This window comes from Petaurus breviceps, unplaced genomic scaffold, assembly GCF_028583685.1.
Source record: "Petaurus breviceps papuanus isolate PSGF00001 unplaced genomic scaffold, PetGlider_PUasm1.0 207, whole genome shotgun sequence".
Classification (NCBI taxonomy): Eukaryota; Metazoa; Chordata; class Mammalia; order Diprotodontia; family Petauridae; genus Petaurus; species Petaurus breviceps.
In genome coordinates this window covers 7,282,480-7,290,148 of record NW_027185850.1, presented here as the reverse complement: position 1 = coordinate 7,290,148, position 7,669 = coordinate 7,282,480, and the positions used below count along the sequence as shown (strand labels likewise).

Sequence of the window (7,669 nt, the reverse complement as noted above, 5' to 3'; positions counted from 1 at the left end):
CCTGTGATGATTTGAGCTGAATCCAGCATACCCCTGCATAGGACACACTGAGAATCTGAGTGTGAAGTGGTCTGCTTTGGCAGAGGTGTAGGTCTGGTAAAGGATGCCTGACTCACACAGCCAGTGCTGTCTGGCTAGGTCCAGTAGTGAATCAATAAGCACTTATTAAAAGTACTTATATTTACCAGGGAAGCACTGGTAATACAAACACAAGTCAAAAGAGAGAGATTCTCTGCTTTAATAAGCTTACATTCTAATGGGAGAGGAAACAAATGGAAAAAGAAGCTGGGAGTGGATGGAGAGAATGAACAGAGTAATGGGGAAAGGAGTCTGGACTGTAGTTGTGAGAGGAACTAAGGCTGGGACATGCCTGAATGAAGTTCTTTCATAGAATGGAGGTTCTAGGAGGAACTGACTGATGAGAGGGGGGAGTGGCAGGGGAAGGAGGAGGAGAAGAGAGGTTCCAGGGTGAGCAAGCCAGAAGGAAGAAAAGAAATCATTCCCTGGCACGTGCTGCCTTTGCTGGTTTTTCTGCTTTCAGAAAACGTGATGCCTCTCCCAGAATCAACTCAACATGTTTGACCTCACCATCAAGCTGCTAAGTCAAACCTTGACTGACCCTCCTTAGCTTCCTCTCTACTCTGCTGGGAGTACCACACTCCTCCCAATACCTTCCTTTATAGAGCACAGAGATTGAACTTGGGAGCTCATTTCACTGTTACATCCTTTGCCCTTCACGGTGTTTTTTTTCAACTCCATAAAACAAGAAGCCCCCACGTCCCCTGCTCTCTACCCCGCCTTATTTCCTCTCTCTTTTTATCTATTGTCACACCCCTCCCCCCATTAGATTGCAAGCTCCTTGAGAGCAAAAATTGTCTCTCTTTTTATTAATTGTGTCCCTAACCCTTAGCATCGTGCCATATAGACTGGAATCTTTGAATGAGAAAGCTTTGGGACATGGTGGTGAAGACATTGTCTAGGAATAGATGGAAATAGAAATCTAGAGAGTCATAAGGTGAGCCTGGAAAGGAGTGAAGGAAAAGAGCAAAAGACAATTCAGAATACTGGAGCCTCGATCAGGATTGGCATCTTATTTGGCCTGCAGCAGGGAGACTGAGGATTTTTGAGCAGAGGAATTGAATGACTTTAGCAGCACTGGCATCATTCATTCATTCTCATCAATTTTGATACTCTCCGGACTATTGTACAAGTGCATAGAATGAGTGCTTTTTATAGTCAAAGTACCAGAACACTTCCTCTGTAGGTTCACAGAAAGCATCCTTGGCTCCACCCCAGTGGATGACAGGACATCAGGAATGCCATGTACTCCCTCTTGCTTGTATACCATTTTCTTCTATGATTAAGAAGAATAGTAACAGTCGTAGTTGTCTCAGGCGCGATGGCTTCAAGGTTACTGCGGGGTGCTGGGCACTGGCCATCCAGGCCTTGAGGGCCTGTGACCCTGCCTGGGTGGCCGCAGGGTCCATAGAGACCAGAGGAGGTATCCCTTCTGATGAGGAGAAAGCTATTGGCTTGGAGAGAGGGATTATGATGGCGGCAAGCAATGATTTGGATCCATACAATATGCTAGTCCCAAAGGCACCTCCAGGGACTAAGGAGGAGCCCAGTCTGGTCCCTTCCATCACTGACAAGTGAATTGTGGGCTGTATCTGTGAAGAGGACAGCAGTGCAGTCATCTGGTTCTGGCTTCACAAAGGCGAGACACAGCGTCGTCCTAACTGCGCAGCCCAGTACAAGCTGGTGCCCCACCAGTTTAGCCACTGAGCCCGTGAACTGGTTTACTTGAGATGTGTTATGTTTTCTTCCCTCCAATAAAAGACTAGCCATTTCCCTGGAACTCCCATAAAGAAAAAGAATCGTGGCAGCAGAAGAAGCAGTAGTAATAGTTATCATAGTCACATCATCGGAAGCATTATGGTAGAATGGAGAGAATACTGGGCTAGGTAGGCGTAAGGAAGACTTGTGTTTGAATGAACACAATTGGTAACCTACTTAGTACAGTACCTGGCACATAGAAGAGACATAATAAATGCTCCCCCCCTCCCCTCCACCATAGGCAAGTGATTTCAGCTGGTGCAGTAGAGAGTGGCCTGCATTTGGAGCCAGAGGAGCCAGCTTCACTTACCATTGTGACCTTGCACAAATCACTTCAGTCCTCTGGGTCTTGGTTCCTCAGCTGGAAGAGAAGGGCTTGGACTAACTCGGCTTTTGAGGTCCCTTTAAGCCTAAATCTATGATTTGATGCCCTTACTGAGTCTTGGTTTCCTCATCTGTATTACAAGCATCTGCCTCACAGGATGTTTGTGAGGCTGAAGAAGATAATGGACACAAGCCCCTTTACAAGCCTTGAAGCTTGAGAGGAATGTGAGTTGTCATAATAATAGCAACAGGGCGTAGCAAAATTGGTTTCTCTAGTTTCAGGGGAAAAAAAAATGCTGGGTTGGTTGTCAGCCCCCCCCCCCCCCCCCCCCCCCCCCCCCGCCCTGGCCAGGCTTGGAATCATTGTGCAGCAAACAAGGGTAGCCTCCCCAGCCCTCAGACCCCCCCTTTAGACTCGGGGTGTCCTAATGGCAGAGCTCTCCCTCAAGTTCTTCAACATTGCATTAATTTAAAATTTCTAGCTGGCGAATGCTTTTGTTGGCTATTGTTTTAAGATAATTAACTGCAGATATCATGTGCAGATCCTGAAAGGGGTGTGAGGGGAACAAAAGAGCATTTTAAATGGGAATTTTTAAATTGGATAGATGTGAATGAAATGCTTCATAGGCGGTATCCATAGAAACCTCTTAAGAGAGAGAGCCATGTTAATGCTCTCTGTGAAATAAGCTAACAACATCAGACCTAGGCAGCCCCATTTAGTTCAGGTGCCAACAGACTGAATCCATATCTATAGGAAACACTCTAATTGGCTTTTCTGTAGTTAATTTGTTTGGGGGAAGGGATGTGATAAAGGCTGATAACCATGCTGTCAGCCCAGGGACTTTAAAGTTGATCTGATCTGGCCATTAAACCAGTCATCTAGTCAGTCAGTCAGTGAGTCAGTCAACAAGTATTTATTAAGCCCTTACTCTGTGCCAGGCACTGTGTTGAACACTGGGGAACCAGCTGAAGCCACTAGATTCACCCACATGGCTACTCAATCTGGAGCTTCATTCATACTGCCCATGCTCTGCCTGCCCCCAGATGAGCAGAATCTGCAGAGAGGCAGATGTGGATTGGTTTGGGGCCAAAAGTACCTACCTATTGGAACTGTCCAATATCAAACTGGGCTTCTTGGAGAACTGATGGATTCTCCCTTGCTGGAAGTCTTCAAGCCCAGGTTGGATGGCCATTTATTGGGTTACTTGGTGAGGGGGGGGGATGCCTTTTTGGGTATGGATAGACTTTCTGACTATGAGACTGTGTGATTCTGAAATTCTGTGATGTTCCTGGCAGCGGGATTCTGAGCAAATCCCTCAATTTCTCCATTTTCTTGGCAGAGAAACTGACAGCTTGTAATGGTGGAAGGAATTTCCTTACCCTGGAGTTTCTCATACAAATGAAATTAAAGGTCTAATCCCTCCCTACCTTGTCACCATTCTCACCACCACCACCACAATAATTGACATTAATATACATTTTTTAAAAACCCTGCCATTTCTATTATGCTTTAAGATTGTAAAATGCTTTATATACGTTATCTCATTTGATCCTCACAAACACCCCAGGAAGTAGGCAGTATTATCCCTATTTTAGAGATGAAGAAGCTGAGTCTGATAGAGATTCAGTAACTCATGCAGGTTCACACAGCTAGTCAGTTTCTGAGGCAGAATTTCAACTCAGATCTTGATGACTCCAAGTCCAAAGCTTTGTCCATTGTACCGGATAGATGCCTCAGTACAACACTTTGGTGTTTACAAAATACTTTTTATACAAAATGCTTTGCATCTCCTTTGAACCTCATAGCAATCATGTGAGGAAAGTGCTAGTTTCTAGCTGTAAGCTAAAAAGTGCTTACAATATTGAATGTTAGAGATGAAGAAACTCAGAGAAGCAGGCGAGGAAAGAACCCTGGCCTAGAGCGAGAAGATCTGGGTTCAAGTTCCCAAGTAAGTGATGACTAGCTCAATGATCTTGGTCAAATCATAGAACTCGGGAATTTGGAAAGTCCTGATGGCCAATAAAGAACCTGGGTTATAGGCTTACCATGATGACTCCCACCACCTCCCTGATCTTGGACAAGTCACTTCCTTTGACCTCGGTTTCCTCATTAGGAAAATGAATTCATTGGACTGGATGATTCCTATCTAGCATTTATTCCACCAAGTTAATTCTGAATTTGGCATAGTAGATGAATGAATTATTACAGTTACCACTTGAAGGAGGAAGCTGGTGACATATGGGGATATACTTCCAGGCTTGGAGTTAGGAAGACTCATCTTCTTGAGTTCAAATTCAGCCTCATACACATACTGTGTGACCCTGGGCAAGTCACTTATCCCTGTTTGCCTCATTTTCCTCATCTGAAAAGTGAGCTGGAGAAGGAAATGGCAAACTCTTCCAGTATCTTTATCAAGAAAACCCTGAATGGGGTCATGAAGAATCAGACGTGACTGAAAAAGAACTGAACAAATTAAAGTTTGTGAAGAGTTTTACACATTTACTCATGTAAGGAAATGGGTAGCAAGACAACCGATGGAGAGATGAGTGTCATAAAACCCCAGAGAGGAGGGCCCAGGAGGATTATGGATCTCGAGAGCTGGAAGGCATCTTCACAGCCATCACACGCTGCCCTTATTCTGTGGCTGAAGACATTGGGATATGTACAAGTTAAGGATTTGATCAAGCTCCCCTAGATAACAAGTGTTCAAACTTCCCTCTGCCTCTGGACTCCTCGCAGCAGGGGATGGTCAGTGGCACCAAATACTTAGAAAGCTCTATTGAATGAATGTATTTTCTAAGTATTTTAAAAAATAAATCGTTAGTATGCTCATGTAAAAAATTGCTTCTTAAAAATTAAGAAACGAGAACATCAAGTTAGTTTTGAAAGGCCGAATGGAACGGCCCCCCATTCTTTAAGTACCTTGAGCTCAGTAGGGAAAAGAAGGTGACAAATTTATAAATGTGAAAGCAGACACCAGGAGGTTGTATCCTATCCCATTGTGAGTCAAGGGCAAAGCAGGGAGAGTAGCCTTCCTCACTTTCCATTGATGGCCCGGCCTCCTTCGGGGCTGGAAGCCAAGTGTGTTTGCCCCACTGAGAGCTGGAATATTCTGGCTCCTTGTTTGTTGTGGAAACTGACTTGATCAAAGGAATGGGAATTAACCCCTCCGAAGCTGGGCCTCTGCAGACTGACCCTTGAACCTGATGGCCCTGCTTAGGCCGCCAAATTGTCTGACTCACAGCTGGGCCTTCAATGGAGAGTTGCTGTGTGTGAGACAGAAGAGGACGAGGTAGGGGGAGTAAACAGCCCCAGTGAAAGGCTGGTGGGAAATAGAATCCTGATCCTTGTATTTTTTTTTTTTAATGAATCCTGTGCAACTGGGAGGCTGCAACCTTTGAACCACTCGCTACATGGCTTCTATACAGCCACGGTAGAAGGCAGTTACTGTAGTCAATCAATCAACAAACATTTATTAAATGCTTATTGCGGGAGTTGTGGGGCTTGGAGGACACTACAAAGAAAATGCCAAGTAAATAACCAGCAACAACAAACCCAGTCTTTGTCTCCAAGGACCTGACATTCAAATGTGTTAAAACAAACAAACAAACAAACCCGAAGCACCACATTTCTGTTTTTAAGCAATCTAAGACTGAGGGAGGGGACATTGCCTTGCCTACTGGACCGATAGTGGGGGACTTAGATTTCCAAGCTCACTATTCTCACAAATTCTATATTTACTTTTGTTTTTTATTTTAAATTTTGATCTAGACAAGAGTTCTTAATCTCGGATCCTCTAACCTTTTAGAAATACAGATATTTCACAGCTGTATTTCAATATAACTTGTTTCTTTTATGTTTTCTTTTGTATATTTAAAAACATTATCCTGAGAAGAGGGGCATAGGAATTGAGGACACAAAAATATTACTAACTCCCCTTGTAGAGCTATGATTTTTTTTCATCAATGTAGAGAAATTTCACTTAGGAAACTCCCCCTGAGGAATTTGTAATTCATAGTCTTAGGGAATGTTGAGAGGGTAAATGATTTACCCAAGCTCACACAGTCAGCATAGGTCTCTGAAAGATTTGAACTCACATCTTCCTGCCTTCAAGGCTGCCACTTTCTTCAGCGGGCATTAATTATTTTAATAATTAATTGTAAATAATGTTATCACATAATTCAACTAATTGTCATATAGTAAGTATTTATCATTATATTATATTGTATGCCAAGTGCTTTACTAAATGCTAAAGGAACTGGAAGGAAGGCAAAGACACAGTCCTGCCCTCAGGGAACTCATAATACCACTTACTTTGCTACTACAGCCCAACTCAGAAAGCTCATTGTGGCAGGTAGGTGATTCCAGGATCTCTCAGGCTATGCCAGAGGAGTCTAAGGTTGGCAAGTGCTATGTAAATCTTACTTTTTTATCATCATCATCATCATCATCATCATCATCATCATCATCATCATCATCATCATCATCATCATCACCATCACCACCACCTCCACCACCCTTCCAAGTTGGAAAGACTTTGGAATTAGGACTGGTTAATTGACTCTCTATATAGCTGCCATCACAGAACAAGACTGGCTAAGAATGCTGGCTATGCCCAGTGAATTTCTTTGGACCTCGATAATTCATGAAGACAACTACTAAGGCAAAGGGGGTGGGGTGGGGAGAGGAAGAACCTCATTGCTTTTGGGTAGAGACATGGCCAGAAGCTAATGAAAGCACAGATCTTTTGAAGCATTGAAGGAAGGATCTAGGAGGCATTATGATGGGTACTTAGCAGTCACCCAAAAAAGAATCCACTGGGAATGATGACCAACAATTCCCCCAGTAACCTGAAATGGGGTGGACCCCTTCTAATCAAACTGGGATTGTTCCAATCCTTTGATGTTGTTCTCGCGACGGGGAAATGTACTTGGCTGCATGTAAGATAGAGATACTTAGGATCATGGAATGTCTGCATTGGATGAGGTCTTTGAACACAGAATGTTAGCTCAAAGAGCATTAGGATATGACCCATCAGAGCTGGAAAAGACCTTAGAATAGAAAGGGTAAGAACACAAGATTTTAGAATATAGAATGTGAGTGCTAGCTCTCTAGTCCAACCCTCTCATTTTACAGACGAGTAAACTGAGGCACAGAGAGGTAAAGAAACCTGTCGAGATAACTAGTGAGAGAATGCTTGTCACCCAGATGTCCCGATTCCCAGCTCAGCAGTGTGGTAGCGGAAAAATAAATCAATAGCTCATTTATACAGCATTTTAAAGGTTTGTTGGATGCAGAAGGGCAGGAGAAGAAGGCTGTGTTTTCCCTCTTCTACTAGCTTTATGTGGTCTTAGGAAAATTGATGAGAAATTGTCTCAGTCTTTCCTCATCTGTAAAATAGAATTTTGTAATAAAAAATATATATTTGTATTGTCAGCCTCTGGGGATGGTTGTGAAGCACCATGTTCTCTTGCTTGGAGTAGGTCCCTTGCCTTCAAGACTTTATAG

The 7,669-nt window shown here is 43.5% G+C and overlaps 1 pseudogene; it reads left to right on the top strand.

The window, feature by feature from the left end:
* The first annotated feature begins 779 nt into the window (after positions 1 to 779).
* Positions 780 to 1,856, top strand: LOC138164776 (cytochrome c oxidase subunit 5B, mitochondrial pseudogene; annotated as a pseudogene).
* Positions 1,857 to 7,669: the final 5,813 nt, after the last annotated feature.